This window comes from Leopardus geoffroyi, chromosome A3, assembly GCF_018350155.1.
Source record: "Leopardus geoffroyi isolate Oge1 chromosome A3, O.geoffroyi_Oge1_pat1.0, whole genome shotgun sequence".
Lineage (NCBI taxonomy): Eukaryota > Metazoa > Chordata > Mammalia > Carnivora > Felidae > Leopardus > Leopardus geoffroyi.
The window spans coordinates 55599650-55621822 of record NC_059336.1 but is presented as its reverse complement, the minus strand read 5'-3'; the positions used below and the strand labels follow the sequence as shown (position 1 = coordinate 55621822).

General features: G+C 44.7%; 1 long non-coding RNA gene across 6 annotated transcripts in view; it reads right to left on the bottom strand.

The window, feature by feature from the left end:
• Nucleotides 1-22173, bottom strand: part of LOC123580617 — a 107907-nt gene that overhangs the window by 25085 nt on the left and 60649 nt on the right. Inside the window, exons 7-8 of one of the 6 annotated variants that reach the window (XR_006703393.1) lie at nucleotides 19490-20173; nucleotides 19201-19449 (exon numbers count right to left, since the gene is read on the bottom strand). The exons of 3 other annotated variants lie outside the window; for them this stretch is intronic. This is a non-coding gene — a long non-coding RNA (uncharacterized LOC123580617). Of the gene's footprint in view, nucleotides 1-19200; nucleotides 19450-19489; nucleotides 20174-22173 lie in introns of those variants that run through there. 2 more of the 6 variants (XR_006703395.1, XR_006703392.1) reach the window with 2 other exon arrangements.

Sequence of the window (22173 nt, the reverse complement as noted above, 5' to 3'; positions counted from 1 at the left end):
GGACCAGCCAAGCAAAAATTCTTGAAGGAGCTCTTCCCGAAGAATTCTTGTTTGGGGTTTGGGGAAGCCACAAAGCCAAGGTTTTGAAGGTAAATTCAACACTCCTGTAGCTCGGCTGCATTCAATGAGTACAATCACCCCATGACAAAGAGCATCATTCTTGCGGCAACCCCATCGGAGGGGCAGAAAACCCGAGTTCACACAGGAGATTAGAAGGAGTTCAACCTAACACCTCAGAGAACTCAGGCGATTCCCACTTGCTTGGCAATTTCAGGAAAGACAGGAATTTGGGGTTCCCTGCCTGTTTCAGTTTTCCAGCCCAGGTTTCAAGGGATGAAGAGTTTCTAGTGCTGTAGGCAATGATAAATCATCTACTGCAAGCTGACTGGGATGTCTGTATGTGTTTCTCATAGGAAATTCTATGTAGGCCCTATAACTGAATTATTGACACCAGAATTTTATAATACTGGTATAAAGACTGAACTATTTTACCCATAAAATAACAAGGTTAGGCAGCCACCTATTTCTTTGACACCAATGAGAGAGGAAAAGCTTTTGATCTTTAAAAACAAAAAACAAAACTCTCAAAAAGGTGAATTAAGACCCAACTGCCAATTACCTAATTAAAAAATGTCCTAGCTGAAGTGAGGAAAAATTTTTGAGCTGGCTTTCATGGGCCTCCGATAGAAAACTTGATGTAAACTGTCCCGTTTAGATATGCCATTTTCATCAGTATCACTGATCTACTAGCAGGTAAGTGTGATTATAACAGTATTTAGAAAATAATTATAAGACAGCATTTTGGGAATGAGCTTGTGCTACTCCCCTTCTGTTTTACCCTCATCTCTACCTACTTCCAGCCTCTCAAAGCACACAAACAAACAAAAAGCACATATGCACACGCCCCCCCCCCAACACACACACACACACACACACACACACAGAGCTTGGGGATCACAAATATCAGTGAGGACAAGACAGTTCTCCTGATTCATGTTCTTATATTATGTTCCACGCTCTTCTTCCTCCATGTATGACCTAATTCTTTAGGCATGTCTTTCTGAACGGAACGGATTACATCTATAAATAAAGCATGGATAAAGTGACCTTAAGTTTGAAAGTATAGTCTGATTTTAAAAATAAAATTCCTATCTTACAAAATATCTCCTAGGTCCATTTATTATCCTTTTGTTTTATTGTTTGCTTGTTTGTTTGTTTTCTTTTGCACCAGCCACCAGAGATGTACTTAACACCTGCATTTAAGTTGCATAGACTCAGAAAATACCCAAAATGAGAAGGTAGTGTTGGCATCCAGGGGAATGTCAAGTTCCAGTTACTACTGTTTTAATATTATCTCAGTGATGAGTCACCATACTGAGCAGTTTCACAAAAAAGGAAAAGATTTCAGAATGATATTTTGAGGGGATACATAGGAGGTTACTTAAGGAACTGAGAAGAGATTAAAGGTAGTGAAGAATCCAAAGAAAAATCAGAGAGAAATTTTGTAAATAGAGGGCTGGGTGATCATTTCCGAACAGAGTCACGTTCTCTTAAACAAAACTCAGAATAGTGAGTGCTAAAGGAATCAAATATGTGTTTAAAATTACTGTATCACAACATGTAACATTGACAAAAATCTTTGCCCACAGTGTTACTGAAGATTTGGAGTATTGTCAGAGAGCTGAAGATTGAGAAGAGATATTTAACAGGATCTAGAACTATGTTAAGAAGGGCATAAATACACCACATTAACAAAATAAAGGACAAAAATTACATGATATCATCAATTGATGCAGAGAAAGCATTTGAAAACAAAATCAACACCCTTTCACGATCAAAAAATTAAATAAAGTAGGAAAGAAGGAAACTGCCTCAACACAGTCAAGACTGCCTGTGAAAAGCTCACATCTCTCAATGGTTAAAGACTGAAAGCATTTCATCTAAAATCAAGAACAAGAGAAGGATACCCCATCTTACCACTTCTATTCACATAGTACTGGAAGTGCCGGCCAGAGCAATCAGACAAGAAAAAAATTAAAAGCATATAAATTAGAAAGGGAACAGTAAAATTATCTCTGTTCACAGATGATATGATCTCATATGTAGAAAACCTTAAAGACTGCATACACACACACACACACACACACACACACACACACACACAGACTGTTAGAGCTGATGAACAAATTCAGCAAAGTGGTGGGATACAAAATCAACACGCAAAAATCAGCCGTGTTTCTATACACTAACAATGAAGAACCAAAAAGGAAATTAAGAAGACAACCCCCTTTATAATAGCATCAGAAAGAATAAAATACTTAGAAATTAGACCAACCAAAGAGGTGAGAGACTCGTACACTGAAAACTACAAAACATTCCTGAAAGAAATTAAGGACACACAAAAAAAATGGAAAAACATCCCATGTTCATGAATTGGAGGATAACATTGGTAAGAGGTCAATATTATCCAAAACAACCTACCAATTCAACCCAATTCCTACCTAATCCCAAAGGCATTATGTAAAAAAATGTTTTGAAATCCTAAAATCCAGATGGAAACTTAATGGATCTCCAATAGCCAAAACCATTTTGAAAAAGAACAGAGCTGGTGGGTTGAGACTTCCTAATTTCATAACTATTACAAAAGCTATTACAAACGATTACAAAGCTACAGTAATAGTGTGATACTGGCATAAAGACAGACATATAGACAAATGGAATGGAATAAAAAGCCCAGAAATAAACTCTGTGTATACAGTCAAATGATTTTCGACAAGGGTGCCAAGATCACTCAGTGCAGAAAACATTTTCTTCAATAAATTGTGATGAGAAAACTAAATATCCATATGCAAAATTACGAAGTCAGACCCTTGTTTTACAGCATATACAAAAATTAGCTCAAGACGGATTGCAGACCTCAATTTAAGACCTCAAACCATAAACCTACCAGAAGAAAACATAGAGGATAAACTTTACGACATGGAATTTGGCAATGATTTCTTGGCATGGCTCTAAAAACACACGTAACAAAAACAAAAATAGACAATTGGGACTACGTTAAACACTGGAACTACATCAAACTTTAAAACTTCTGCACATTAAAGGAAACAATCGCGGGGCGCCTGGGTGGCGCAGTCGGTTAAGCGTCTGACTTCAGCCAGGTCACGATCTCGCGGTCCGTGAGTTCGAGCCCCGCGTCGGGCTCTGGGCTGATGGCTCAGAGCCTGGAGCCTGTTTCCGATTCTGTGTCTCCCTCTCTCTCTGCCCCTCCCCCGTTCATGCTCTGTCTCTCTCTGTCCCAAAAATAAATAAACGTTGAAAAAAAAAAATTAAAAAAAAAAAAAGGAAACAATCGACAGAGTGAAAAGGAAATCTACAAAATAGAAAAAAATATTCATTAATCATATATCTGATAAGGGGTTAATAGGTGAAATACGTAAAGAACTCCTACAACTCTACTGTACATCTGAAATTAATATTGCACTGTAAGTTAACTAACTGGATTTTAAATAAAAACTCTTTTCAATTGTTTTAAAAATTAAAAAAATAAATAACCCAAATAAAAAGTGAACAAAGGACTTGAATAAGCATTTCTCCAAAGAAGACAAGCAAATGGCCTATAAGCATATGAAAAGGTGCTCAACACCACAAATCATCAGAGTAATGTGAATCAAAACCACAATGGGAGATCACCTCATGCCCCTTAGGATGGCTACTATCAAGACAAAACAACACAATCAAAAGAAAAACAAATACAGAAAATAGCAAGGATTGGTGAGGATGTGGAGAAATTGGAACCCTTGTGCACTCTTAGTGGGATTGTAGAACAGAGCGATCACTGTGGAGAACAGTATGGAGGTGCCACAAAAAATTAAAAATACGATGAGATATCACCTCACACCCATCAGGCAGGCTACTATCCAAAAAAGAGAAAATAACAAATGTTAGCAAAGAACACTCTTGTGCTCTTGGTGGGACTGTAAAATGGTCCAGACATGATAGAAGAAAACAACATGGAAGTTCCTCGAAAAATTAAAAATAGAACTACCATATGATCTAACAATCAATCCCACTTCTAGGTATAAATTCGAAAGGCTGTAAACAGGGTCTCAAAGAAATACATGCACACGCGTGTTCACGGCACCATTATTCACAATAGCCAAGAGGTGGAAGAAACCCAAATGTCTATTGAAAGATGGATGAATAGGGGCGCCTGGGTGACGCAGTCGGTTAAGCGTCCGACTTCAGCCAGGTCACGATCTCGCGGTCCGTGAGTTCGAGCCCCGCGTCAGGCTCTGGGCTGATGGCTCAGAGCCTGGAGCCTGTTTCCGATTCTGTGTCTCCCTCTCTCTCTGCCCCTCCTCCGTTCATGCTCTGTCTCTCTCTGTCCCAAAAATAAATAAACGTTGAAAAAAAAAAATTTGAAAGATGGATGAATAAAGGAAATATCATTTGTACATACAATGAAGTATTATTATTCAACCTTAAAAAAGGAGAAAATCCTGTCACAGGCTACAACAGAGATAAACCTGAGGACACGACTCTAAGTGAAATAAGCCAGTCACAAAAATACAGATACTGTATGATTCCACTTACATGAGGTACCTAAAATAATCAAATTCATGGACCCAGAAATCAAAATGGCAGTTACCAAGGATTGGGTAAGGGGAAAAAGTGGAGTTATCATTTCATGGGTATAGAGTTTCAGATTTGCAAGTTCTGGAAATCTGTTTCACAACGATGTAAATATACTTAAAGCTACCGAGATATATGATTAAAAATGGTTAAGATGGTAAATTTCACGTTACGTTTTCCACCACAATAAAAAGTACTTGGGGTGCCTGGGTAGCTCGGGGTGCTTGGGGTGTACTTGGGGTGCCTGGGTAGCTCAGTTAGGTAAGTGTCCGACTCTTGATTTCTGCGCAGGTCATGATCTCGCAGTGGTGAGTTTGAACCCCATATCGGGCTCTGCGCTGACAGCGTGGAGCCTGCTTAAGATTCTGTCTCCCATTTTCTCTCTGCCCCTCCCCGGTTTGCTCTCTATCTCTCTCAAAATAAATAAAAATAAACTTTAAAAACCTTACTTAAGTTTTAATTCCTTTAGAAGGAGGAGGGGGGTGCAATAGAAAGGAAGCCCAAAGCAAAAGTTCATCTGTGACAGGGGGTGGGGGGCAGAATAAGCGGGGAGCTAAGAGATTTTTGAGGCAGAGCGGCACAAGTCAGCAGGGAAAAAATGTGTCCAGAGATACGAGGGAAAAAAGCATAATGATGAAATCAAGTCTCAGAGGAAGCAAGGAGTCTCAATGGGGACTAGCACAGCTGGATACAGAAACTGCTGGAAATGACATTAAAGCCTTTCTTACCCAATAGTCTAGTTGCCTACTCGATTACACCCAAAAGCTGAACCTTGGCTTCCCTGCATCCCTTTTCCGAGTCTGGAAGAAGAACAACCTGCGTGCGAATTGAGCTGTTTTTTCAGACCCCAAACTGAAGCAACCAATGGAAGAGCTTTCCTGATTGGTACCACTCCAGGATAAAATGTGTATCATTTATTCACTCAACGAGGCTTTCCTCTGTGCCGGGCACTGCTCTAGCTGCTAAGGAGAGAGGACTTTCAGGAAAACTCTCTGCTCCCATGGGACTTGCATCTCAGAGGCACCCATCAGTTGGCTCCGTTCTGTCACACAGGTCCAGCCCATGTTGTACGTCTCTGCATCCTTGCTTTTCAAACTCCTCAAGACCTTGGACCAGTTCTGTAAGACCATTCACCCATGGCAACATCAAGCCAGCGTTGGTACAGATGGAGGTAAACAAGTCCCAGTTCGAGAAGGCTGAGAAAGCAGGGTACTTCCAAATAGGGGCTCTGCCCACGAGGCAGAGGAGGGCAGGGCTGGAATTGCCTGCTTGGCTTAGGAGTGGGTTGGCCAAGTACGAGTTAACCGAGAAACTGAGCACACGAAAGAGAATACAGTGTGGCTTAAAGAGCAGGGGAAAACCTGCAAGGGGGGTGGGGGGGTGGGCGGGAGCAGAGCATGAAAGAAACTCCGAGAGACAAAATCGTTCAAGTCACTTGCAACAGCACCTTGTGTCCTGTGCTCTGCAGCAGCCCAGTGGGCAGCTTAGACCAGGCAGATCACTAGAGAAGGAAGCCTCGCCCTGGATGAGAGGCCAAGAGTTTGCAGTGCCCTTGAGGCCCCTAAAGTTAGACTTGCAAAGCCATTTCCCCCTCGGGTCTACTGGTCACGGGACATGGCAAGAAAATATCAGAACGTCTATACTTTATTAATGGCATCATTTTGAATTTTCACTCTTATGTATATTTTGTAGTGTATACAATCTATGAGGACGATAGTAGAGGTGCACAATCAATCAATCAATCAATAGGCATGTATTAGAAGTTTATGCTCAAAATATTTTAGTGATGAGGATGAGCAACTGGAAAGATTGGCGGTCACTGCTCTCAAGCAACCTCCCCTGTGTCTGTAAGTAGGACCGAGAACCCCACGCAGCTGGAAATACCGTTGCCTTTTACACCAGACCAACTGGATGGAAGGAGCAGGGAGACAAAATGGAGAGTGAGGTGGGCAGGCAGGGCCATAGTCACCAGGTGGAATTCCAAAGGACCGGAAGAGGTGGCCAAGACCCCAGAAGAACTCAAAAAGGAAGGCAAGAATTTTCAAAGGACTGAGTGACGATTACGGATCTTCATGCCAAATGGCAAATTTTATCAGACTCATCTGTGCTTTCCCTTGGCTTGCACATCCCATGCTGCTCCACTCAGCAGATAAAAGAGTCCTACAGGTAGAAAGGTTCGATCCTCAGAGAGACAGCTGGTGTTTTTACTTGGTTTATTAATGCCCGAAATCTGTCTTCAAAAGGAACAGAACTTCTCCAGGTAGCTGGGGTGTGGTAGCATCCTCAGCTAGGCGACAGGCTATCCAAGGACTGGACACTCATAGGCACAAAGACATGCATGCACACATGTACCTGCGTACAAACATACGTGTCTGTGCACACACAGGTGTGAACACACACACACACACACAAACTTAAGTCTATGGTTCGAAAACATGGAGTTATATGTTTCAGGTCTTCTATGTTAGATGTAATATCTCTGGTAAAAATAAATAAGCACAACTTGTAAAGGCACGGAACAGCCATCATTTGTACAAGGCTGGCAGTGAGGTGACTTATCGTGCACCTTCATGGAGCTAGAAGATGGGTTTGTTAATAAAAGAGGAAAACAAACATAATTACAAGCTTGCTTAAAAAAAACAAAGCACTTAGAATCTATATCAATGTTGAAAACTCTACCTCTCTTGCAATGGCTCCTTGGAAAACCATCATATGGATACATCACAACTTATTTTATCAAGTCCTACTGGGGGAGGGGTGCGGGGGGGGGGGCGGGGAATGGGGAGGTGACGGTTAAGCGGGCAAAGTTTCAGTTTCGCAAGATACATAAGTTCTGGAGATCTACTGTATAACACAGTACCTATAGCTAACAATTCTTTTTTTTATACATAATTTGTTGTCAAATTGGCTTTCATACAACACCCAGTGCTCATCCCAACACGTGCCCTCCTCAATGCCCATCACCTACCCTCCCCTCCCTCCCACCCCCCATCAACCCTCAGTTTGCTCTCTGTATTTAAGAGTCTCTTATGGTTTGCCTCCCTCCCTCTCTGTTTGTAACTTTTTTTTACCCCTTCCCTTCCCCCATGGTCTTCTGTTAAGCTCCTCAAGATCCACATGAGTGAAAACATATGGTATCTGTCTTTCTCTGCCTGACTCGTTTCACTTAGCATAATACCCTCCAGTTCCATCCACGTTGCTGCAAACGGCGGGATTTCATTCTTTCTCATTGCCAAGTAGTATTCCATTGTATATATAAAGCGCAATTTCTTTATCCATTCATCAGTTGATGGACATGTAGGCTCTTTCCAGAATTTGGCTATTATACACTGAAAACTTGCTAAGAGGGTAGATATCGTGCTAAGTGATCTTACCACAAAAAAAATAAAATAGTAGTGGTAATAATGCAGGAAGAAACTTTGGGAGGTGGTGGCTGTGGCTATGATCCTGTCAGTGATGGTCTCATGGGTCTACATTTATCCTCAAACTCACCAAGTTGTATACATTAAATATGCACAGATTTTGCGTGTCAACTTCCATAAAATGAGCTAAAAAAACCTACTTGATAAGCACAGGGTGATGTATGGAAGTGTTGAATCACTATATTGTGCACCTGAAGCTAATATTACACGATATGTTAACTGAGTGGAATTAATATAAAAATCTTTAAAAATTTTTAATAAAATAAATAAAATTAAAGCCTGCTGATGAGACCTGAGACGGTTTCCAGCTCTTCACTGCAGCGGGGACCATCTTTTTTTTTTTTTATTTCTGTTGTTTACGGCGCTAATTTTTACTCATGGGGTCCACAAGGAACATCTTTATGTTGGTTTTCTATAAACTAAATGCCCAAGATGTCAGGTTGATGACAGTATTTACAAAAGGTATTTGCATCTATAAATGTGATCTGTACCATCAGCTTCCCTCCAAAAATACTGAACCCAAGAATGTATTGCAAAGCCTTTTTCCCCCACACCCTTACCATCACGGTGGAATCTTGATTTTTTTTCATCTTCGTCAATGAAAGAAACAACAACAAAAAAGATATCTTATTTAAACTAACGTTGCATTGACATTAATCATTTGCAAAGGTGAACAGTATCATGCTCACTGGCCATTTGCATTCACTACATTATTACTAGTTTGTATATTTCCCCCTTATTTATTTTGTCCTTTTCAGCTTCTCATTCACTTTTTTATGCTTAGAGATATTAACCATTTGTCTATAACAAAAAGTACTTTTCTGAGGTTAATTCCGCTCTATCTTTAAAGCTTTTCTTGCATTACTTTTCTAGTATAAAAATTTTACATTTTAGCCAAGTTAATCAATTTTTTGCTTTCTATTGCCTCTTTTCTGTTAAGCTTAGAAGAAGCTTTCTACTACACACTTACTAAGGCAGGCACCAATGTGTTTTTTTCTGATACTTTTCTATTTTTTCTATACATTTAAATATTTTATTCCTCTGGAATGTATTTCAAAGGAGTAGAAGGAGATCCAGCTTCATGATTTCTTTTTTTAATGTTTATTTTTGAGAGAGAGAGAGAGAGAGAGAGAGAGAGAGACACCGAGTACGAGTGGGGGTGAGGCTGAGAGAGAGGGAGACACAGAATTCGAAGCAGGCTCCAGGCTCTGAGCTGTCAGCACAGAACCCGACGCGGGTCTCGAACTCACAAGCGGTGAGATCGTGACCTGAGCCGAAGTCGGACGCTCAACCGACGGAGCCACCCAGGCGCCCCCCAGCTTCCTGATTTCTACACGACCAGTCTCAATGAAATGTGTCTAACGCCTTCTACGGACGAATCTCTCTCTCCTCCTGAGCGGCCTGAAACGCCACCTCGATCTCAACTTCTGGTCTTTTCCATTGACCTGCTTATTTCTGCACCCGCACCACATCCTTTAGTAAATACGGCTCCATGACATATGTACTATCTCCCTCACTAGGGGAAGGGCAAGTGGCCCCTCACTACTCTTCTGTTTCCAAATTTTCATAGCTTTTCCATCCTATGCGTTCATCTAGCTGAGCTTATAAGTTATGTCATGAAAAAAATAATAATAAACTATGTTGAAACTTCAGAATTTCCATACACGGGGTTATGACAAAGAGTCCCCAAAATATCGTGAGTGTTTTAGTCCTTGCAGGCTTTTGGTTCTGTCATGACACACTCACGGCGTTAGAATGCCAAAGCAGGCATAGATAGTAGGTAAATCAACTAAAGTGGCTGTGCCCATGAAAACTTACCACGTCATGTGAATTTCACCCTAATTCAGCAGCACACTGTATACTAAGAAAAGTCCCTCTCCTAGGTCAGCAGGTGGTTGTCTACAGGAGAGGAAGAAATGCTACACGCTTAGGCAGAGGCTCCTCCTGCTTGGTGCTAACGGGGTCTGCTGCTAGGAAGTCCCTGTGAAGATGGGACAGAACTCCCCAGCAGATTTGGGGGCGCTTCAAGACCACGGGGGAAAGGCAGCCTATCCTCAGTAGCAGCAAAGCTGAAGGCCTGGGCCACATGGTTCATCACCAAAACTTGTATCCACATAGAATCTGGGCTCTGCTGCCCAGGGGGATCACCCAGGATCTTTAAAACATCCTGATGCCAGGCTCCCACCCCCAGACGTTCTGACTTGATTGGTATAAAGTGTGACCTAGGCATCAGGAGTTTCAAAAGATGCCTGCACGGTTCTAATGTGTGGTCACGTTAGGGAATCACTGGCCTACAAACGAGGTGATGGGCTCCCCCGACTTCTTCCTTGGGCTATGTGAGTCAGTCAGAAATGGAGCCAGAGCTTCTGAACCCAGACTTCACCTGGGAATGCCCTGGGGGGATATTAAACATTACTGATACAGGGTCCTATCCCCAGCCTTCCTGATCTGGAGTGTCACCCAGACATGGGGACTTTTCCCAGGTGACCCAAAATGCAGCCACACCAGGAACCTTGCACCAAACACTCTTTCCTAAACCTCTCTGAAAATAAGAACCAATTGGAAGTCTTTGAAAAGACAGAGAAAAGGAGAACAGGACAGGAGGATTGATTCTCACTGCCCCCTGCCCACTCCGGGACCTGCTGACTCGGGGAAACTGCCTGGAAATGGTGGAGCTTCTCAAGAGCCCAAGTTGATTCTTATCAGTAAAGTTTGGGGAATGTGTGTGCTCAGAATAGATTACATGCAAAAAACAAACATCTCCAGGGCGCCTGGGTGGCTCAGTCAGTTAAGCATCCGACTTCGGCTCAGGTCATGATCTCACGGTCCGTGAGATCGAGCCCCGCATCAGGCTCTGCACTGACAGTGCAGAGCCCGCTTGGGATTCTCTTTCTTCTTTCTCTCTGTCCCTCCCCCGCTCATGACCTCTCTCTCTCTCAAAATAAATCAATAAACTTAAAAAAAAAAAAAAAAAAAAAGCAGAAAGAGAGGGAGGGAGGCAGGGAGGGAGACAGAGAGGGAAGCGGGAGAGAACTTGCTTCTCTAAGTTCATACCCAAGAGAGCCCAGGGTGGCAAGAGAAGCCTGGGGCAGGATCTCTGGCCCCCAGAGAGGACTATCCCTGGGACAGCAGAGTAAAAACTCAAACTCACATTAACCTACATGTGGAGTATGACCTTCACAAACATTATGTCCTGTGAACAGTTAGGCTGGAAGGGTCCTTCCTACTTCAGAGCTCAGAGCATTTGATGGATCGTCATTCACTGCCCTAGTCAGTGGGCCAGCCAGAATATCACCCATATGTTTTGCCTCCCAGCCCAGCGCTCCCCCCACAAAACGGTGATGTTTTGAGCCACAGTCACGCTGCGCAGAACCCTGCACTCCCTCTAAATAATTGGCTGTGGTTGAAATGGACATGACAGAGAAACCAACAGGGGGAGGAAAGAAAGCATGAAAGAGTATGTGCTTGAGAGCTATGGTCTCCAAATGATGAATCGGGAGCCAGACGTGAAGCAGAGATACCTGCTTCTTCCCACCCCGTGCCTGCCCTAAGTCTCTGCCTCCCTCCCGCTTCCTGGCTGGCTCAGTGTAGAGCGTGCGACTCTTGATCTCAGGGTTGTGAGTTCGACCCCCGCGCTGGATGGAGAGACTGCTTAAAAACAACAACAACAAAAAAATCTTTAAAAAGAAAAAAAAAGACAAAAATGAAGTAATATGGGAGATGGTGACGACGAGACCTGAGCACAGGATCAGCTGTCCATGGCTTACCCTGCTCTCCAATGCTCCCCCCCCCCCATTCCCGGCATGAATTTGTTCAAACACCGAACAACAATGCACTCGGGCTGTGTAGACACCCAGCGCTGAGGAAACCACACTAACCCCGGCGTTCCACTTAGCCTACTGCCCGAGGCCTTATTGTTCCAAGTTGCTACCTCATCTGACAGCTGTCAGAAAAGCAAATGTCTCAGCCCCCACCTCGGACTTACTGAACCAGAGTCTCCATTGTAAATGTGATTCCAGGCCACCTGATGGCCATGTCCATGCATGAGAGCCCAGACCAAGGACTCCAAAGAAAAGCAGCATGGGCTCCTTTCCCTTGGCTTCCACGGGCGTTGGTACCGGAGAAAATAGCTCTTCAGCTGTTATATCCCCAACGGATGTTAGAGTCCACCTAGTCCGACCCCCTCTTTCTGCAGGTGATGAAATCGAAACCCAGAAAGGTCACACGTCTTCTAAAGGAGCCGCCAGGACCGGAACTTTGCTCTCAGGTCATATTTGACAGTCTCAGGGCTGCAGAAAGCCAGGCAACTGTGTCTGTAGGAGGAAGGGTGGTAAAAATGACACAGGGAGGGTGGGGAACCACATCACGGCAGATTCCGAGGGGTCCCTCAAAACAGTTGGGGGGTAGATGGCTTCCGCCGCCCATTTTTTTTAATTTTTTTTTCATTATTTATTTTTTGGGGGACAGAGAGAGACAGAGCATGAACGGGGGAGGAGCAGAGAGAGAGGGAGACACAGAATCAGAAACAGGCTCCAGGCTCTGAGCCATCAGCCCAGAGCCCGATGCGGGGCTCGAACTCACGGACCGCGAGATCGTGACCTGGCTGAAGTCGGACGCTTAACCGACTGCGCCACCGAGGCGCCCCCGCCGCCCATTTTCAAGTCTGCTCTTTCGCTCTCAACACTGATCCAAATAAAGAAACGCTGATCTCCTCTGGCTTCCCGGCACAGATGCGCTTTTATTTTAAGGGTGATGTTCTGGTCCGTGACACCTACCAAGGCACAGGAAGATGGCCATCAGATGTCACTCTGTCTGCATGCTTCCAGCAGGGCTCGATCGGTGAAGCCCCGGACTCTAGGTCACCCTCATAACGCCTGCACCGAGGTCCTCAAAACTTCTGGCTAGATTGCTAGAAACGAAGCCATATACTCTCTGTCAGGATGCATGTAAATGACAGCACCCGACATGGAGACACGCTACCCCAACAAGCTTACCCACCAGAAGTCTCTCTTTATATCTAAGCAATTGAACAAAGATCGTCAAGGAAGCTGACACCTCTCTACTCCCCCACCCCACCCCTACTCCATTGGAAGCATCCAACCCTGGACTGCTCTGAAAGTCAAACTTAAATCAACCTGAAAGACTCCCCGCCTAAGAACCAGCGCATTTTGTCAAAAACTAGACTAAAAACATAGACTAGAAACGAACTCACGTGGACACCACACTTCGAGTATCAGCGCGGTTTTCTGAGCTGAGGGAGCGGGAGACTGGCAGATCTGAGCCAGGGGCGTGTGACGGTCCTGTGGCTTCCTTTTCTTCCCACCCCAGCAATAAAGAATGATTCGAGAGAGTTGATACAAAGGGACAAGAATGAAAAGTGGCCCTGACACATTTATGAGGATTTTTCCTGGGCTTCTTATGTACAGTTCCTCGAGGTTTTTTTCAGTCATATTAAAAGTAGAAGGGAACACCTGTTTCCGGTTACCCGGCCACAGCCCGATGTAGGATGGGGTGAATCACACACTCTCAGGAGAACCAACAACAACAAAAAGTTTATCACGGGAGAGAATGGCTTGACAAATTAACAAAAATTTCATATCATGTCCAATTGAGAAAGAGAAAGAGAAAGAGAAAGAAAGAGACAGACACCAAATGATAGGAGGATAGAAACACTTTGTTTCTAGTTGAATTCTCAGCAAAAGGCAGTTTTTGACATTGGAACAGAAAGTACCTCTGGGATGGATTTTTTAACCCTTTCCCCGAAAGGTGAGACCTTTCGGATTCACAACAGACCCCGTGCGTGTCAATCGTGACCACGTAAGTAGAAATAGTATTTGCTGGTTCCATGAGCTAGTGCTTCCTCTGAAGCAAATGGAGTTGAGGTTTGTGATTTGATCTAATGGCAATGGCTTTCCAATAGACATGCACGGAATCATTGATCAGTGTGCCCTCTCCTTGTTTGCACTGGAACACCGTTCAATTTACACCAATTAAAGAATGCTTGGTTTGGGTATTGAAGAATAATTAAGCGATGCAAATCCCCAAGGGCTTCTAAAGATGACATCTGACCAGAATGTTGATTACGGCATGAAGGCGGCGTTAGTATTTGAATAGTTTGACTGATATACAAAATCATTACAACGTCTCCCTAGGAAGAGTGACATTAGGTCAATGTATGTACTTGCCTGGTCACCCTAAACAAATTTGACAAGTCTAATTTTAAGTAATTGCTCAGAGTTGAGTGGCCGCCTCTGTCCCCACAAGGGCAGCTGTCTGGACCACATCTTGTAATTGAGATGTGTCTTTAAGCTCTATGTGTCAACCCAACATGCAAATGTGCTCTCACAAAAGGTTAGGGGTTGGTGACGCTCCGGTGAATCCTTTTCCGGTCAAATTTCAACATGAAAGCTTTACTGCAGCTCTTAGGCAACTCCTCGACTAATTCTACCCCGTTCCCTATAGGAACGATTAAATTTCTCAGCTGCATCAGACTCTACAGTTCACCTGGAGACCAGCTCAGAATGTGATCCTTGGACCAGAAGCATCAACATCGCCGGGCAACTTGTTAGTAATGCGAAGTCCCGGGCCCACCCCCAGGCCGGCTGAATCAGAGATGGTGGGGGGGTGAGGTCCCATAACGAATGCTTTAATAAGACCCTGGTGATCTAAAGCTCACTCAGGTTGGAGAACCAGTGATCAAACCCACCGATTCACTTTATCAGTGATGGAATGGAGGGAGGCCTGGTAAGCTAGGTAATCTGCCTGAGGTCACACAGCTCAAAGGACAGCAGAGGCTAGGGCTAATCATGTTGTGGTCAAAACATGTGCCATTCGGTTTTTTGCCATTCGGTTAAAGTTTTGAAAATGGCTTGCTGTCCTTCTTTGTTTTTCTTTCTTTCTTTCTTTCTTTCTTTCTTTCTTTCTTTCTTTCTTTCTATGCAGCCCTCTGCTAATTCCTAAGAACGTGTTCCAGCAGATGGCTGGTTCTCCACCTTCTCCTGCACCCCAGCGAGGGAGCCTCCTGGCCCCAGCAACAGGGTGCAGCCATTGGACTTCGTTGTCAGGGAAAGCACCGTCTGGGTCAGACGTTTAATTGCCGGTGTGAGAGCCTTGAGAGGTACCTTCTTCTGTCCACGGAGATCATGGATGCACAAGCAGAGACTGACCCTCTATTGCACCACATGCCTGAACAGCCGTGATGACCAGAGCTCCCTGCTGCCCCCTGCTGGATGTGTACCGAGATCAACAAAACTAATGTGGTAAGCTACTGTGGTATTCGGCGGATGTTTGTTACTAATTTATAACCCAGCCTATCACGGGACCCTTTGGGACTTTTGAGCAGCCCTCTTGCACTTAAAAGTAAGTGATGCGGGTGCGGGGGCTGGGTGGCTCAGTCAGTGAAACGCCCGGACTTTGGCTCAGGTCGTGATCTCACAGTTCATGGGTTCGAGCCCCACGTCCGGCTCTGTGCTGACAGCTCAGAGCCTGGAGCCTGCTTTGGATTCTGTGTCTCCCTCTCTCTCTGCCCCTCCCTGCTCGTGCTCTGTCTCCCTTTGTCTCTCAAACATAAACCTTGGGAAAAAAAATTTTTTTAAAAAGTAAGTGATGCGGGGCACCTAGGTGGTTCAGTCCATTAAGCGTCAGACTCTTGATCTCAGCTCAGGTCGTGATCTCGCAGCGGTCACTCAGAGCAGAAAGCGCAGGGACTGCTTGGGATTCTCTCTCACCCTCTCCCTCTGCCCACCCCCCTCAAAATAAATAAAAATAAACTTTAAAAAAATCTCCTTAAAAAAGCGAGTGATGTGTAGGACAGGGATGTAAAAAAGAAGCATCTTCCCTATTTAGAAGATAATTGAAAACCAATGCTATTTCCAAGAGGATGGCAACCACATCTGAGTCACTCCCCAAACACCAAATTTCAGATGTAATGGTCTGCTTTACAAACCATTGTATCGTTTGTCATTTTAGTCCAGTCCGACCACACCCGAGCTCCAGGGAGCTCATGTATGTAACTGCAGGTAAGTGAACCGATTCAAAACTGAAAATTAAGGGCGGGGTTTCATTCGCAGGCTGTGCGGGGGGGCCCCCATTCCTGGCGCCTGTGCCGCACCCAAGCAGCTCAGCCCTTCAGCTCGAGTGTAAGTAAGGAAAGGTTTTTTCCAAGGTGCTCAGCCTCCCCGGCAGGCAGAGGATAAAGCCCGTGCACGTTGCGTTGCGCGCTCCCCTCCCTCCCCCTCCCCCACCCAGCTCCCTGTCCTTTTTCTTCCCCGACACCCTAACCACCCAGGTGAGTCTCTGCACCCAGCACCCCACCCACCTGCTCCTTCCCCGCCCCCACCCCTGGCCTCTCGGCCTCGGTCCCTCTCTCCACAGCAGCAATGCTGAGCCTTTCAGCCACTTGTCCCCGGACTCCCCTTGCGGGGCAGGGGGTAAAAATACCTCTGAATGGGGAGGAGCAGACAGGGTGGATTCATGGCAGCGGCAGAAGAGTGATACAGCCCAAGCAGAACAAAACGAGGGCAACCCGGACAAAACAAAGCGTCACAATAGATCATTTCTGAAAAGTCATCCGGGCAGCTTTGAAACCCCGGGCTGTGTGTTGGCAGGGCAGTTTCACATCCACGGGCTTTCAAGACACATGAATGGAAAAGGAACAGTAACTCTTTTTCATACCTCTTTTCAGGGGTCTTGTCGCCACAGAAGGATTTACCATTCAATTCCCATACTTTTATGTGGGAAATTAGGAATTTGCCCCTTAAAAAGAAATTGCCTTTTAAACTCTCATAAATTGTGGGGACTTTATAGATTTACCAAAATTTCTTCCTCCTTCTCCGCCTTTCGCTTCTAGTTCGTGTTTAAAAATACTCATACACACACACACACACACACACACACACACACACACACACACAAACATTTCCATCTTCTCCACCTTTCTCGGAAACATTTTATTCAGAAAATCCCAAACCACAGACAGAGTTCCTCTTTCTGCCCCATACAGGGTTTGGGGTTTGTCCTTGACTCTTTCTTCGTTTTACCACATTTCATCACAGACCCAATGGCTCTTCTGAATAAAAGGACCTATCCTAGAAAATATTAATCACTGTATATTTGGAAAGGTGGCCAGGGATGGGCCAAGTTGGTGAAAAGGTCAGAAGCGAAATACAATAAAATAAGGCACTCACTCATGCGTGGACCCAGCAGGCATTTACTGAGTAGCCACTGGTGTGACTAGCCCTGAATACACGCTACTTTTGAATTGTCTGATAAAAACAATCAGGTTTTACTAGAGGAGAGTCCAGTAAAATGTCCCCAAGAAGAATGGCCCCGCCAGTATTTTCCACAGCGGCCGACACGTATCTGGCTCCTTCTCAGAAGCCTACAGTGTTTGGCCATGTTAATCTCATTAACCTTCCCTATCAGTTTCAACGGGACAGAAATGAAGACTTGAGAACGTGGAGTCCCTGGTCGGAGACTCAGGCTGGGACAAGTCAAGCTTTGGCTCTGGGCCAGTACATTTGATCTGACTCCCCAGGCCTCTTCCAGGGGCTTTTTTTTTTTTTTTTTTTTTTTTTTTTTTGGAGCAGAGGAAGAAAGAGCATGCAAGGAAGCCTGGCCATAGGAAATCCAGCTATGTTTGACCCCGCTTCCCTCCTCCTGCCCCCAGGAGAGCCCTGTTCCAAGGCTGATTCCCGGGAGCAGCTGTACAGAGGGCGGCCATTCTCCAGGGGCAGTCAAGCGTACCCCGGTTCCCCCGGAGAATCCTTTGGGGTAAGAGATGGAAAGAGATGGGGGGAAGGGAAGAGAAAGGAAGGTTTTCCTCCCCAGCAGGTCTGTAAGGCGAGACTGGGCCACACTAACCATTTCCTGATGTGCAGAAGCTGAAACTTGGACTTCTTTTCTTGTTAGATTTCTTAGATATGCAAAAAAAAAAAAAAAAATCACCAACAAATTAGCATCTCACAATATCCTTAATTTGGTCTATCTCAGGCCCTGATATCACTCATCTGTCCAAAAAAAAAAAAAAAAAAAAAAAAGATAAACAACAATGTCCTATTTCTGAAGACAACGGTTAAAAAATTAGAAATGTGCAATATGTAAGTGGTCTAATCCAGGCCCCGGACACCTGAATTTACACAACGTTAGATGTCAGGTACATCTCAGCAAGGCTGGGGAAACACAAAACCTTAGAAAGAACACCCCAATAATAACTGCATTGACATCTGCAAGTCTGGGAACTGTATCATTTCCTTCCTGAAAGAACTTGCCTGTGAATAGCTATTTCAAAAGGAGTCAGGATATTGCTCTTTAAGAGGCAAAATCTCACTCAGAAAAATTAATACTTGAAGGAAACGATGGTTCTTAAATACAGCCCTCACTTGCTTGAGAAAAAAACAGGTAGCTTTAATAGTCTGAGAAGTTTTATAAATGAAAATGTGCCCATTTCCTTCTTCACTGTCTCCAAACCAGGAGTAGAAATTCCAAAGGCCAGGGCCCTGAGAAGCTTCCAGAAGCCCCACCACGGCAACAACCCCTACAAGCCCCAGAAATGGCAGTGCACAGTGTCTCTGGGGAGACCCCTTTTACAACAACCTCAGCCACACCCCTAAACTACACAGGTCGACAAGATGCCCACACCTCTGAAGTCTGAACCAGCATTTCCCAGCGTGTGTGAAATTGACAACACGTTGCTTACAAAACCCTCTTGCAACTTTATGTTTAAAACTACTGGCTTGTACTTAGTTTGTTTTTTAAACAGGCTCCACACCTAACGTGGGGCTGCAACTCATGACCCCGAAATCAAGACGCACATGCTCTACGGGCTGAGCCAGCCAGGTGCCCCTGTATTTATTTTAACTGAATTCAAATATTATATGGATAGAGAAATTCTGTGATTTTTAAAATATCCCCTATGCTGCATTTTTCATCTACGTGAATGTAACTTTCAAGTTTATTTATTTTGAGAGAGAGGGAGAGAGTAGGGGAGGGGCAGAGAGAGGGGGAAAGAGAGAATCCCAAGCAGGCTTTACACTGTCAGCACAGAGCCCTATGCGGGGCTCGAACCCGCGAACTGGGAGATCGTGACCTGAGCCGAAACCAAAAGTTGGACATTTAACTGACTGATCCTCCCAGGTGCCCCTGCGACTTTTATGACCCATCTCATCCTTCACTGCTAGGACCACTAGAGGTTATGCCAGCTGCAGAAATTCTTACCTTTCCACAGTACTTTGTCTATAAAGTAGTAAAAGCGATCTTAATAACGGAGTGAGTGCACTCTCTCTCTCTCCCGCAACACACCCTTGTTGAAACCCTTCAAAAGCCACTGGTATACCAGCCCCCAGCCATATTGCCAATTGGAATGTGTCTCTCTCCACTCTTCATTCTTGTCTCCCTGTGCTTGAATAAGTGCTTGAACTTATAAGTGCTTGAACTCCCTGTGCTCAATAAGTTCTTCCTCGTGTGGGGCCTTGGCACACGCTCTCGTCCGCTTGGAAGGGTGTGTCCCCACTTTCTGCACACCTATTTCTTGTCCTCCTTTAGGGCTCGGCTGAAACATCACCTCCTCGTGGAGGCTTCCTCTGACCATGCTGGCTACAGTGGCTTTCTCTCGCCCATGCATCTGGACGTTTATGTTCTTCGCAACACATACTCCAGTCGGCAGGTGCTTTAATTTTATGTCTGTCTACTTGCTGTGTCTCTCTTCCCTGCTAGAAGGGAGGCGCCTGCAGGATAGGAGCATGACTCTTTTGTTACTTTAGCACGGCTGGTACAGAGTTGGTGCTCGGTAATATTTTTGGAATGAAGGAAAGAAGGAAAAAAAATGAGGGAAGACAAGATAATGACCTGAAATCAATTCTCTGCTTCCCAGCCCAGAAATGTTCTGCATTATTCAGGGTAAAAACCTCAGCTCTTCTGTGAAACAGACAACAAAACACAGTGGCTCCCAGGATCGAATTGCTTTCCCTTTCACACTCTCGAGTTGGACAGTGCAGGCATGGAGAGATCCAGATCCTTCCCTCTTGTTGCCCCCCATCCTGCAGGGCACTGTGCTTGGTTTAATGGGGCGGCCAGCACATCCGGGTTCCAGCCCACCGGAAGGGAGGAAGAAAGGAAGCCTAGGAAGAATGAGTTCCAATTAGGAGCTGAAAACAGAAGTTGCACACATCACTTCTGTTCACATTTCATAGGCAACAACTTCGTCTTATGTCCAGAAAGGGAGGGTGGGAAGTAGGGTCTCTAGCTGAATGACTTCACGTCCAGGGAGAAAAGGAGGACAGATTTAGGGAAAATTTGCCATCTGCCACATGTTTTTCAACTCCTTTCCGAGTAGAAAACTTTCTGAGGCCTGTCCCAGGGCAGCAGAACCTATGTGCTGACTCTGTCTTTGAGTGGGGGAAGAAGACCTCCCTCCTCCCCACCCCCAGCTCCCCAGCTACATGGGAGCTGTTGGGGGTGGGGGTGGGGTCCCATGATGTCCAGGGTGCCCATCACTGCAGCTACCTCCAGCATGCGTGATCCTCCCCCTTCTTCTTGGGCTCCGAAGCTCAGCAAACATCCAGATGTGTTTTGTTTTCACCCCTAAGTTTTCCCATCCATGTCTTCACTGGTTGTGCCAGGATGTGCAAAACGCAATTGACCAGAGTGCCTCCTGCTCTAATCTGAAGCCAGGGAAATAAACAGGCAGACCTCTTTGCTGTACCCAAGACAATCCTAGGTTAGCAGCTTCCTTCAAGGTGATCTTGAGCAAATTGTTTAGGATCTTTAAAAGTCATTCTGCTCATGCCCAAAATCGGGGCTAAAATACCTTGTCTTGCGGTTATTATTAGAATTAGCTCGTGAACGTAAAGATCTTAGTTCTTTTTAAGAAATACCTGGCATGTGGATGTTCAATTTATTTTTCTTGCAAGCAGTGGCTTTTCTCTTGCTAAATCCCAGCCTGATAAACCATCTCTCCCCCTCAACCTATACAAATCCCTCCAGCCTATCCCCTGTGGCCTCGAGCCTTGCAGAAACAGTCTAGTCCACTCTGTCTCCCTCTCTCCTCTCGATTCCTGTCCCATACTTGTTCACACTTTTTATTTAATGCCTTGCGCTCCCCACTGATTGTTTCATAAGAATTGTCTGGTCTCGCCGGCTGGATTGCAAGCTCCCCCAGAAGCAGCAAATATCACGTCAAGTCCCAGCTCACAACGTCTAACACAACAGGACTTTGTCACATCCACTCAACGGACACTCCACCGACTTGCCGAAATAAAGACACCAGCAGATTGAAGCTCAATCTACATGACCTTAGAAAAATAAATTAATTCAGCCATATTAGTCCCAAACGCTGGTTGATTCGGGATTTCTTTTTCAAATAGTAAAACATTCTGCTTATGCGAACTGAATGACTAACTTAACTATCCCCTCTGTAGAAGAAGCTGAAAATGTTGCCTAAAATTATATTGCACGCTGGAACTTCTGGTAACTCAGGATTGCTGCCTTCTGGGTGGTGTTTATTCTATGCCACAAACACCTGAATTACTGAAATTGAAATGAATCCAGATTCTGTGTTTGGGGTTCCAGCATTTTGTGGACTGGTACATGTGCCTGACAAAAATCTGGGGAATGCTTGGGCTTTGGTCCCTCTGAGAATTATGCCATTTTCCAAGAAAAGCTAAATAGCTCATTCATGTTTCACCCTCTGTTCTTCCAGGCTGGTTTCCTGAGGATATTTTTTAGCCAGACTGCTGCGTGTGTGTGTGTGTGTGTGTGTGTGTGTGTGTATTGAATAGGCTGCTGGAAACTGGGAATTTTAAACTAAAACTTATATTGAATGATTCTTGAGTGCACTATCCTATTTCAGACTAAAAACAAAACAAAACAAAACAAAACAAAAATGGAACATATGAATGGCATTCAGTCAGTGGCTTGAGTTGACAAATTCCCCCAGAGTATAACTTTTAAATCCGCATGAAGTCTGTCAGTACTGTTTCTGAGGAAAGCTAACTAATAAGTGCCATCAGGTAACAAAGCTGTTACGCTTTTCGTCTTTCCACCTCACCTTTATCAAGAGAAATGGGGAACTTCAGGTTTCAAGGGCGTTTTGCACAGGAAGCCCTACTGTGGCCTTAAC